Genomic DNA, 13,477 nt, shown 5'->3' with positions numbered 1-13,477 from the left:
TTCAGATGCTCCTTCTCCTGCTACTCCTCTTCACGGATTCCGTCAGCAGTCTTTCTTGGAATCCGTTTCCAAGAGACAACAGTTTGCGAGCACGCACCCGACGGTGCAGAAGCTGAACGTCCTCCTGTCCAAGTTGCTGCTGCCAGGCTCGTAATCTGTCATGCGCCCCTGTACCGCCTCCTCATGCTGCTGCCAGGTCCAGAGTGTGTCATGGGCCCCCGTACCGACTCCTCATGCTGCTGCCAGGCCCGTAATCTGTCATGGGCCCCTGTACCGCCTCCCCATGCTGCTGCCAGGTCCAGAGTGTGTCATGGGTCCCTGTACGGCCTCCCATTGCTGCTGCCAGGCCCGTAATCTGCCATGGGCCCCTGTACCGACTCCTCATGCTGCTGCCAGGCCCGTAATCTGTCATGGGCCCCTGTACCGCCTCCTCATGCTGCTGCCAGGTCCAGAGTGTGTCATGGGTCCCTGTACGGCCTCCCATTGCTGCTGTCTCTATCGCCACACTCTGCCATGTGCCACTTTCAGGTCTCCTCACACTGCTGGTGGTTTCCATTTTTGTCATAGGGTGCTGTATGGCCTCCCATTGCTGCTGCCTCCACCGCCACACTGTGGCTCCACACTCTGGTTTTGGCCCCGTGACTGCCCAAATGAGTGAAGTGTGCGGTGATTCTAAGATCGACGGCACTCATCTGCATGTCATACTGACTGACAGTATTATTTCTCTTCCCCAGCAGACTCCAAGGGCATTTAAATTAAAGGTACAGTGTTCTGCACTAATATTAAGTCTCTCTGAAGCCTAGAAACACCCTTTTTTAAGTTAAATTCACAGCGAATTTATTCGACTCGAATCGAATATTGTCCACGAATTCGCCGAATCAGTCGAATCGAATTTTTCATTTCTTCGCTCATCTCTAGTTAGAATCATAGCACTGTGCAATTTAGTTAAGACTAATTGATAGTGTTGGCCCTTTCATTTCCAGACTCAATGCTGATGTGCAGTAGGCTAGGACAAAGACAGGCTGAGGTGAATACAAAAATACATTTAAGTACTTTAATAAATACTTAACTATTTAATACTTTTTTTGGATACAAATGCATTAACCTGTACTGGCATCAGAGTCTGGTTCTAGTGTTACTAGTTTGGAGAAAAAGTGAAACATAGTTAAAATATTAGGAAACATTCCAAACCATTCTCTGCAGATAAATCAATCATTGTAATTTAAAACACATGCAACATGAATATTCACCTGTAGGGACTGGTTGGTAAATGTCACATTCACTGCTTTATAAATGGGCCCCAAAATCTTTCTAGTCTGGGCTTTTTCCTTAATTTTCATCCGGTAACTCACCTCCTGTCTTAGGGTTGCTCCTGGACAGCAGCCTTGCCAACACATGGTGAGTGTTAAGCTGGGAATACATGGGTTAGATTTTTCGATCAGCCAATGGACTGAATAGATTACCCCTTCCACACAAGTGAGGTGGATAGAGGAATCCTCTACACTGTGTTATTGTTCTCTGACAGCAGGAAATCCGTTGTCAGAATATACTGATCAGTACTGCAGCCAATTGGCTGCAGGACCGATTTAACAAAACATTTCTAACAAGCCTGTTCATTAGAAGTTGATCACTAGATTGACTTTTCATGGGAATGGTCATATATGGGTCAAAATTTGCCCAGTCCCTGCCGAACCATTGATTTTTGATTCATATATGGCCAGCTTTAGATGCAAAACAAATTTAGATGAACTTGACTATCAAAAAATAAAGCTGAACTCCAGCTAACACTTGTTTACAGAGAAGTTCAGTAATAATAAGATAAACATTCATACTTGCCTAGATAGCTGCAGCACCTTTTCCAGCTGCAGCTGTTTCCTGATGCTTCTAAGACCAAGAACTGAGGGATCAAACACCATTGACTACTCAGTTCTCAATCTTCAGTCTGAAGAGAGCCGATGACTCTGCTCTGCCTCTCCAGCACTCACTAGAGTGCCAGGCTGTGGAGGAAGTAGGAGTGGCTGGCTAAGGCTCTAAGCAGCACTCTGAGAGGCTAAACCAGGTGCCCATCAGGCATTTGGGTGGATCCCAGCTTTAGGTTAAGATCTTTCCAGAACCTGAACTGGTCATGGGAGTGCTGAAAGAACTGCACTCCTGTGATCCATAGGAGAAGTAGAGCCAAAAGAGCTTTTGTCCTACTTCTCCTTTTAACACTTACACAAACAGGTTTTTTTATTCTTTTGAGATAGTAGTTTTACATATATATGTAACTTGGAATGTAGCTGATAATTGTTGCAGAACCTCTTCCTCTGTTGCGGTTGTATTATCCTACTGCAGTGTGGACAGAGTTAAACTGAATATTCAATAATGCAGTAGTGCAACAGCCATCTTTAGGGAGAACACTTTGCAATGTTCATCTATGTAATGCCTCCAGTGTAGGGGGAAGCCATCTTGGCTGGGTCTGACTCGATCTTGAATGAGATTGGCTGATGCAATAAAGCAAGGAGAGAAAGGGCTGCTGGGAGAAAAGGAAAGAGGACAATCTTAAAGCTGGAGGTGTGTGTGGAAAAAAAAGACTGGATTGCTGGTTGAACAGAACTCTGCCATAGCTGTCCACAGTCAATAGAAACTGCTCATTGGTCAATGTGAGGTGTGATTGGATTCCTATTGTGATCAGAAAGGACTCCCACTTGTAAGGAAGAAAAAATGGAAATATCTCAGTAGAAATAAAAAGAGAGATATCACAACAACTTCTATGCCTGTCTGACTTGAACTTGACTTTTACTGGATTGGAGCATGTATCCGGAGACCCAGGAGAGGGTCCTTTGGGTCTGGTAAAAGACTGGCATTGAGCAAGTTCATCTGTTGTCTGCTGGGGACTATTGTGCTTTCTTCATGGGCCCCAACAGTTTTTTTTATCAGTCACTGGTCAGTGGGAAAAAGCGGACTTTTATTACAAGTTATGGCTGTCTTTATATATTATTGCTTATTGTTAATTACTGTTAGTCAGAATCAGGGGCGGACTGACCATTTGGAAACTCGTGCCTCCTTTGTATAATGTCCCCAAAAATGCAGTGTTAGCAGGATCGGCCCCTTTCGCTGCCAGCACTAGCATTAAGCCCCTTTGCTGTTTTTCACAGAAGATTTGTATGAATTGCCAAAGCAATTTATACGCACAACAATACTAAATCACCGCCAAGGGCGGACTGACCATTTGGAAACTCAGGCGCTGCCTGAGGGCCCGGGGTCAGTAAGGGGCCCCATGAGATGCCCCTGGTACCTTTTTCATAGGCTTTTTTGAGTTTGGGCAAGGACACAGGGGCCCCATGATTTCCTATTGCCCGGGGGCCCCATGAGTTGTCAGTCTGCCCCTGGTCAGAATATTGCAGGTGTTTAACCATATCTCTCGATGTAATGTTACTGTCTTATTGATTGTTTGTATATGTACACTTACTAATCCTCCTTCCTTTTAGGCTATGTTTGCCCTAATACATTCTTTGCAATACCTCAAGGTGTGTGTTGGTAAGTGCTGGGTGAGTGAGGGTTGTCATCTTCAGGTGTGCAGTGAGATCCCAAAACAATTCAGTAGTTCCTCTTGGGTTAGCACTACAAATAAATTAAAGCTGACCATTGTAAGCACTCCTGTCAGTATTAAATGGTTTGCTTCAACCCGTTAACTGCTGCTTTTGCTAAACAACATGGTCTATAGAAGGAAGTTGCAAAATAAAAGACTTACTGGTCGGATCACAGGTGAAAATAAGGGAAAAAGCCTAAAAACTGGAGAGCAATTGCAGCCATCATATTTAGGATTGGTACGCTGCAACATAATACATTTTTGCTTTTGGATGTAGATACAATTTATTTTTTTCCTCTTTATTTCTGCATAGAATTTTCATGTAATGAGGTAGATTCCTAACTTTTGTCATGGGCATTTTTTTTATAGTTATTTTTTTTTTCATTGACAGTTTATGTGACTCATTTCTGTGTAATTCTAAATTTAAACCTGCTATCATACAGAATTAAATAAAATGCCTTTGGTACATTTTGTTTATAACTGATTTCTTTTTTTCTACTTTGATTTGTGAATCTCAAATAAAAGTAAGGCATGTCATTTAGTATACAAATTGTGTATATCTAACTCACAGCTATTTATGCCCCTGACCTGTGTACTTATACTACAAGGCTATCCTGACTGACACCCTGGAGGCCAGATCTTATCCTGGATGTAAGTTTTATCCGTTATCTGTATATGCTGAATTTTTGCCAATTAAAGAAATACTACACTATTAGAAGCTTCTCTGGGTCTCATCTATTTGCATGGGAGCCCGCTTTTGAAGGTTCCTGCTGGTTTGGAGTGATGTGTGACTCCCCCCTCCCCCGCTCATGATTTCCCTGTGGATGACTTACGAATATACCTGGATTGATGACATCTTGTGGCTATACCTGTAGATGACATCCTCCTGATATCACAAGTCCAGAGTACCAGGAGCGGGTCTTAATTGCTCCATGCGCACCTCATGCGCTATCTGGTTAGTGCATTATTTGTACGTTCACAAGAACACAATAGTCACAACTATTTCTGACCATGGATTGCTTGGACAATTGCACCTTATCACTTTATCTCACCATTTAATATGGACTGAGTTTTTCTCGCTTATACTATTGTGCAATTTATGTATCTGATTTATTAGCTTTATTAGTGCTGCATACTCTTGTTTACATGTTTCCACTGGGTTCCAAAGGTTACCTCTTATGCTAGCTGCTTTCGCATTTATGTTCCCAGCACTCGATTTCCATTTATATATATTTATGACAAAGGTTTGTGTGTTTCAAAAGGCAGTTACACTATACCTGAAAAGGGGCCCGCTCTCATCCCTTTGCAAGTCCAACCGATAACACCTGTCATAGCTTTCTGTATAAGCGTTATCTTAGCTACATTCTTTTGACCAAATGTTCTACAGCTCAGTAAATATCAAACAAAGAAGCATACATGACATAACATTACTTGGTCCTGATATGTGCAAATGCCATACTGATATACAAGAATGGTTTCTAGATATCACAATTATGTAGCACGTTGACATCTGTAATATTAAAATCAACCATGTCAGCTTGCTATCAATAAATCATAATTTTTCCATGGTATTAATGTTTATAACAAGTTCAAGGAGACCTTTACTGAGAGAATAAACAAGACTGTCATTGCTGATCTTTCCTTCCGAAAAAGCTGTTTGCCTGCTATCATACTAATCCAATGTCTTCACTATTTTCTGAGTCTGATTTAGAATGGGTATGCAGAAAAGGATGTTTAACTTTACTTGCTCCAGTTCAGAGATAGAGAGACGAATGAAGCTATTGGATAAGCAAGACAGATAACTAAAATTTTGACAAGGCTGTTGTGCAATACGGACCGAATGTCAACTCAGTTGTTAAAAAATGTCATTCTATTGGGAAGGAAATATTGTAAATAAGGAAACCCTGTAAGAAAAAAAAATCCCTGCATCCAGCAGTTAAATGAGATCATTTTTGATGCTTTATACTATACATATGTTCAATATACACATAAAATCCACTGATGCATATGGCTGTTTCATATACATACCAGTTGCATTTCCAGTGGAAACCAACACATCAGTTAATTTTATGAATGCATGGAATAAAGTACCATTAAAAGGATTTACCAGATACAAATATATAATTTTAAAGTGTATCTCCAAGCAAAACTTGTATTTTTAGATTGTAAGCTCCAAGGAGCAGGGCCCTCTTAACCCTCTTGTATTGAACTGTATTGTTGCTGTATTGTCTCCTGTTACATTGTAAAGCGCTGAGCAAACTGTTGGCGCTATATAAATCCTGTATAATAATAATAATAATTTTTTGTTTTGGATAGAGTACCGAATGGTTAAGGGAAAATTAGAAGGTGAAGGGAAATTTCTCCACTGGTACACAGACAGCAAAAAAATAACTTGACAGTGTTTTTACCATTCCTTACACTATCCAAAATTAATAATAAATTTGGTTATAAATACAATGTGCTGAGAGTAAGACTATGACCTCTAATATAGTGATGTAAATCTTTTATCCAAACAGTTTGTAAAGTATAGGATTGGGCTATGTATGGAAATGATCTGAAAAGGTTAGGATCTCGAGTTAAGTAGCCTGGATCTTAGATTCAGTGGTACACTACCTCCTAACTTGCAGATATAGGTGTAAGTGAGCTTTACCCTTCCTTTTTGAACTTTGTTGTTATAAAAAGTGATCATTTCTACAAATTCTTTTTCCTCCTAAGCTGAATGAGAAGAAATATATGGCTGATAATTTATTCTTTATTAGGAGCTCTTAGCAGGAGTGAAAGATGATCTTTCAAGGTTTTGATCATATGGAAATTAGATTTCCATTCATGCAAGAAAAATTAAATCCTTTATTAAAAAATGTATGATGAAAATCCTTACATTTATTGTACAGTGATATTTCAGATCTTATATATCCTTTTTAAATGATATTAATATAGAAATGTGTGCCCTCCATTACACATTATATAATAAAGGTGAACCTTATTTTTTGCTTACTTGTTTGTATTGCATGGAGACAGGTTATTTTTATTGGTCATCTTGTAATAGACGCTGTAGAGTCAATTAAAATCACATGTGTGATTCATTATTACCAAACCTGGGGACTAAGAATTGTTTTTTGGTATGGTACTTGGTTCTTCTGATAGAATAGAATAAAGGGATTGTTCATATTGTTGTTTGCTGTGGTAGATTAACATATGTACTGCTCACCTTCTTGATACCTGGTGATCTCAGACGTGCTCCTTCACCTTCAGTGAAAGCCTGGTTGATGGCATATTGAATGGCAAGGCCTGTCATTGTACCGGTGGACAGAGGCTGGACTTTTTTGACTGCCTGAAGCAATGCAGCTTTAGTTTTGTGAGTTTTGAGGGAGAACTCATTTTTGACAGAGCTGGCATAATTGAGGACTCCGACTCTTGTTGCATTTAAACCGACATCCAGAGACTCGATGACCTGAGACAAGAAGTCCTTGACTTGTTCAAATTCAGAAGGTCGTACACTACGTGAGCTGTCTACGATGAATACCAGGTCAGTGGGTTGTGTCCTGCAGTTTGGGCCTTTGTTGGATGAGAAGCAAGAATGAGCAAAAGATTATCTATGGTATTGAATTTAACAGATTACTGGCACTCATATAATCTTTTGCATGTCATTCATAGTTTTCAACTGTCTACAGTAAATAAGACACATCAGTAAATTAACAGTGACTACAACTGAAAGCAGATATTTGTGGGATAGACACAGTAACAGAGACACTTTAAATAGAATTACCAGTAAAACATTCAGTCATGTGGTTTGCAGGATACAAGACTGATGATCATGATCTCTCATTAACTGGGACACTATCACACTGAAAAATACAATTTTTAAAGGCTAAAGAATAGAGGTAGCAGTTTGAGATACACAGTGATAAATATTTTTAAAAGAAAGGTCAAATCAATATGTTTGTACCGTGAAGGAATTTAATCAGTACAATACTTCATTTGTTATTTTACTGTGTTTTATATGGCTGTGGGCATTGGTAAAAAGCAGCATATTCCAAGCAGGCTGTATTTATTTGAAAACCTGATCTCCATATTGGGTTCCAAAAATCTGGCAAACAACCTAAAACTTGATGTGTCTTCACACTTTATCAAAATACATTAGCAAAACTATTTCTTGACTTGAAATTACTTAAAAAAAACCTGATATATTCTTTCAGTTGTGAGATTCTTCTATTTGACAGAATTTATCCGTCTCCCGCAAAAAATAAACGTGTATACTTAGTGACTGACAAATAACATGAGAATTATAATATTCCTTTAGGAACCTAAATTTAGTATTAATTGACTCATTTCGCATTATACAGCAAACTGCTGTCAATACTCTACACAAGCATTGTTCAAAAAATTGTTGTAGTGTTTGTTATGAGAAGAAAGATATCAGAAACAACAGTTGTAAATGATTAAAATCAATATCTTTTTATCTATTATACCAGAGTGCAAGATCAATGTAAATTATGACCATACTAAATCTATGGAAAGTTCAAACAAGCAGAAGCCACTGAGGATTCGAGTTCTGACATAACCATACACCACACCAGGCTCTTTGTGCTCATTAAAACACATTGATCAAACTGTTAGTACAGTCTTGCTGTATTGCATTATCATTATTAAAAAAAAAATCCTAACTCAAAGGTTAGAAACTATCTATATCTATCTATAAAAAAAAGCAAACTACATTTTAATAATAATAGTAAGGCACAAAATAATTATGAACATAAACATTAATAATAAAAACATATTACACAATTATAATAACGTTTACTCTTTCTCTACTAGGACATGTCATTTGATAGAGATTAACCTATGTTAAGCATCTAATATTAATGGGCCAAACCTATGGATGACTAATATAGGAAAAATTTTAAATGTTTTAAAATGAAAAAAAAAGTTTTTTTCAGGTGTAAAAAATAATAGGGACAATTTGGTAACACATTTTGAAAAGCTGTGATGTGCGGTAATTAATTCAGCTTTCACTGGCTGCTAAAAACAGGTTATTTTGTACAATTACAACATCTTGAAGTAGGTTGCACAGTAATAGAAAGGGGATTCATACAGTATATGTACTTTTGATATTTTCTCCTTATACTATTAAAAACAACTTGAATGTAAACCTGTAATACAGTCATTTGTAATAAACTAACGATGTGGATAGCTGTAGGTATCAAACATTGCTACAGCATACGTGTGCTGTCAAAGCGCAGCTACCCATATGGTCACTGGAGCTTCCGGAAAACCTAAACTTCTGGATATGGGGGAAAATAATTATACCCCCTCCTGCTCTGACAAGAGAGTGGTTTCACCTGTTCACCAGGCATGAGAATTATCTCATAAGCAAGAAGGAGGTTTGCATAGAGCTATCATAATAGTCACTTTCAGAAAGTAAGTGACTAAGGAGATGTGCTGTTACAATAATGGTGATCTGGGTGCTAGGTAATACAGTTTTTGCTCCTTGTGAATATGTATGCTACAAATTTACTTTAAATCAGTCTTAAAAAATAATGGTTTCTAATGCTAAAGCTGTTTGGATGTCTATCTTTTTAAAAAGTATGTCACTGCTTCTGAAGCCATAGGAGACTTGCTATGTCTATGGATGTCCCCATCTTTTACAGCTAGACATATGCTGAAGAGATGCTGGCCAGAGTTATTAAATATGTTTTTTTTAAGAATGATTGGAGGACAATAAAAGCTATCCATTTATGTCATACAAAGGGTTTTTCATTTTTCAGAAATACGTAATGCAGCATTATGTTGATCATATATTGGCAAATATAGAGCAACAAGTAAAATTGAGCATCAAGTACACATAAAGTATGCACCTTTATACTGTACATGAACAGGTACTTACATGTTAATTGTGGAACACCTTACGCTTTATTCACCATGATTGCACTTTGCAAAGTGCAGAAATCCATAGAAAATGAACAGAAAGCATTTACTGATTTGATTTCAGAAAACTTCAATTTTGATTGTTTGCTATGTCTTACTGTGCATTTCACATTATTATTGCTGATTCCTTTACAAGGCTGTTTATTTTTGTTAATGCTATAAAATAAAATGTGTTGCAGTTTACTTTGGGGGGATTTACTAAAACTGGTACACCCAGAATCTGGTGCAGCTGTGCATAGTAACCAATCAACTTCTATCTTCAGCTTGTTCAAATTGGATGGGCAAAAAAAAAAAAAACTGGAAGCTGATTGGTTCCTATGTATTATTTTTATTATACAGGATTTATATAGCGCCAACAGTTTGCTCAGCGCTTTACAATATAACGGGAGACAATACAGTTCAATACAAGAGGGTTAGGAGGGCCCTGCTCCTTGGAGCTTACAATCTAAGAGATATGTAGAGCTGCGCCAGATTTTGTGTGTAACAGTTTTAGTAAATCTCCCCCTCTGTGTAATAATTCTAGCATGACTAAAATATCTAGCCAAATACAATATAATCTACCTACCTATCCATTGAAAATATCCAGTTGGTTTGGATTTTAACTAAATTGTTAGAAGTACCTCTTCCACTTTTCCAAAGTGTCTGATAGGAGTTATTTAACACACTTACTGAGTTAACAGTGCACATGTTTGAAGAATAGTATGGTGGGTATTTTATGATAGCACAGCATATGATAGCATAGTTTGTGCTAAGGCCATTCAAAAAGAATTAGGTAACTTACCCCTTAGCTGCTGTGGTGGTGCTCCCACTGCAACATAGGCATAGCAGCTGAAGAGCAGAAGAGCAGAGAGTAGACAGGTCTTCATGGTGTCCAGAGGGGAGTCAGAAAGCAAAGTGAGAATGAAGGAATGGGTAATTTGTGTTCAAGGTATCTTACTTACATCCCTCCAGGTGTGCCTCCCAGTTAAGTGACATAGAGGGGTGGAATGGGTGGGGACTGGCTGGAGGGAGGTGAATTAGGAGGAGAAAGATTACGGAAAGTATATTTATCGTTGTATAATATTGGTTTTCAAAACACTAAAGTTAACTCTTTCACTTGCCTTGACTTTCCTTTAGTATAGAAAAGTTGCAGGTACAAGAGAAACTCTTAAAGCATGCCTGTTACAGCAATCTTAGACATCACCTACACATAACATCAAGACAGGGAATGTAATAGTGGTGGCTGTTCACCTATCCAGTGCTGAATCATAGTTAGGACAAATGAGCTGGTGAGGGCACCCAGAGGACCAGCTGTGGGCTCTGTATTCCACCAGTCTGAAAAGGGTGAATGAAGGCACGGAATGCTTGTAGACGGCAGCTAGTAATTTTACTACTAATGGTTAATCAGGTGAAAGCACCTAAATGAGAGCCTTTCAGTGTAACTTATAAAAGGAGTCCTGTATCTGCAGTGGAGACATAAAGATCTCTGTTCAGGATCAGGGCTAATTCCAGCTTGAGCACACAAAGTATCTGCGTAGCCCTCTGCACCATTATTCGAGACTACAGGACAGCAGTGCAATAAGGCTCTATAAGCAACTGAAATAGGACTATAGCAACCATTTTTCAGCACGTTTGCTGTGTGTTGGCATTTAACAAGTTAAAGAAAAGTTTCACCTCGGAAACATTATTTTATTAAAAGCCTGCAATGTTGCACTCTACTTTTATTTGACAATTCTAACAAAACAGCAACTGTTCACATTTATATACAGTACTTACAAGTCTTCCTTTCTACTCAGCCAGTAGCTTTAATCACTTTGTATACTTTACTTTTCCTCTTTTCCCTCCATATGACTACTCCCTATATTTAACTCCTACCATCTGCAGCCAAGCAGATTTTTTTTTAAATGTGATTCTTGAACGAAAGTCATGGTGCAATAATAACGAACTTAGTCAGTGCAGCACAGAACAAAACAGCATACATACAGTCATACATGCACACTATAGTGGATGGCTGAGCTTTTAACACAAAATATTATTCAGGCCAGGTACACATCTATCTGAATCTGCATTTGTCTGTTTTGGTGCGGCTTTTTTTTAACACGTATTGTAGTATGTTTAGATGCATCTTCATTCTATTGGGCATTGCAGTGCATGAAAATGTACAGGAAAATGGGCAAGCCACATTTTTCAAAATGTACAGGAAAATGGACAAGCCACATTTTTCAAAATGTACAGGAAAATGGACAAGCCACATTTTTCAAAATGTACAGGAAAATGGACAAGCCACATTTTTCAAAATGTACAGGAAAATGGACAAGCCACATTTTTCAAAATGTACAGGAAAATGGACAAGCTACATTTTTCAAACTGCAGCACAAGGCACAGCAGAGCTCTGAACAGCCTCATTTAATAACATTGTTTCTTATGACACATGCAATTTCTTTACAGCGCCCATGTTTAAATGCAAAGGTGATAATGTGGCCGAAGTTCCAGGACCAAAAACTTTCATTTACAGTGGTTGTAAACCTCAGACATGAAATATGAACAAAGCATCTTCATCTATAGTGTGCACTTGTCTCAATCCAGAGCACTAAGTGTCATTTCTGTTTGCTGTCTTGTTCCTCTGCTCTAAGCATGAGTCACTTCTGACAAGTTTTCCTGACACCAAGAGAAAAATGGTGACGGGGAGGGCACATGTATGTGGATATTCCACAAAGTGTGGTGACCCTTGTGGTCTCATAAAGGAGGTGAGGAGGCACTTTGGCTGTTCACGGATATCACCTTGCAGAGTGTGGCACTTAATATACACCATCCATCCATCTGTCTGGGTCTCTGCATCCATTAAGATATAAGGACTAGCTTATTACCAAGATTTACACACCGTTTGGACTTTTTTTCACGCGTGTTAAGTTCCTCTAAGAGGAATCACTACCACTTGATCCCCTATTCGGGGCTTATGTTTTTATTTTGTGGGTAGGGGTGTGTTGCATGTCTTTATCTATATGCATTTATATGCATTTAGCGCTACACCATTATATTGTATTGTGTATCTGTGACTTTATACTTTGTGATTAAGGTTGGTGTTGGCTGCTTAAAGATAGGGTATCCATTTGCAGCGCAGGAGACTTTTTTCTATTATCCTGTGACTGACAGCCTCAGCTCTGTTCCTGTATGAAGAAGGTGCTTCCCTTCCCTCCAATCAACTCTCAGAGTTCTTCTTACTGATGTAACTTCAGCTCCCTGCCCCCTGAAGAGCTATGGGAGGGACCCAACAGATCTATCCACTACAGGCAGCCTGCATAAAATGAGAGGAGGGGGCAGATACAAGATCATTCACCATGCACAAGAATAGAGACCAGCAGTGACCGGTCATTATTACAGGAAGCTTCTGCCCAGTGGCAAAGTTTAACACTGGATTGCTGCATAAATCTGGAAGAAATACACAAAGCACACCAAGATTCAGGAAAGACGAATTGGGTGTGTTTTGGGAGAGGGAGGAGGGGGCTGCGAATGTGTCCAACAGAGACCCCAAAATCAAGGTTACAGGACACCAAGGTTAGCACAGGTAGGGTATAGTAAAGGTACAGGTATTCTGTGATGTACGGTAAATGTTAAGTCAGGTTTAACCTGTCTTCAAATCAGATCTTAAATACATTATTGATTGTAATCTGCAAGTTCCAAAGATGCCTAGCATAATCTGCCTAACAATCCCCTTGTGCCGAGGTAAGAAAAGGTGCCCTGAGTGATTGAAGCACTGCATTAAGGAGGTGCTTCCTATTTTAGGCTGCTACATTCAGCCATGTTGGTAGAGGCTGGGTTAGCTTTCTCATGTCAGAACCTCCAGTAATGAGAACATTAGGCAGCAAAGTAGTGACATCAATACATCTCATTACAAATATTTTGATAACATCAGACAGCAAATCTTTAGATTCATACCACAGATATACAGCTACAAGGCTGTAGACATATTCACATACCAGTGTGCTACTTTTCAGGAGGAAT

At 38.9% G+C, this 13,477-nt stretch overlaps 1 long non-coding RNA gene across 1 annotated transcript; it reads right to left on the bottom strand.

Annotated features, from left to right (window-relative positions):
* Positions 1-6,398: 6,398 nt before the first annotated feature.
* Positions 6,399-10,740, bottom strand: LOC149452793 (uncharacterized). Its single transcript, XR_016314841.1, has 2 exons — positions 10,278-10,740; positions 6,399-7,126 (listed from the first exon to the last, which is right to left on the bottom strand). It is a non-coding gene; the product is annotated as an uncharacterized LOC149452793 (long non-coding RNA).
* Positions 10,741-13,477: the final 2,737 nt, after the last annotated feature.

This window comes from Staurois parvus, unplaced genomic scaffold (assembly GCF_062004578.1).
Source record: "Staurois parvus isolate SC_StPar_1 unplaced genomic scaffold, SC_StPar_1.0 ptg000464l, whole genome shotgun sequence".
NCBI classification, from domain to species: Eukaryota; Metazoa; Chordata; class Amphibia; order Anura; family Ranidae; genus Staurois; species Staurois parvus.
The sequence above is the reverse complement of the archived record's forward strand: the minus strand, read 5'-3'. Positions and strand labels throughout refer to the sequence as shown.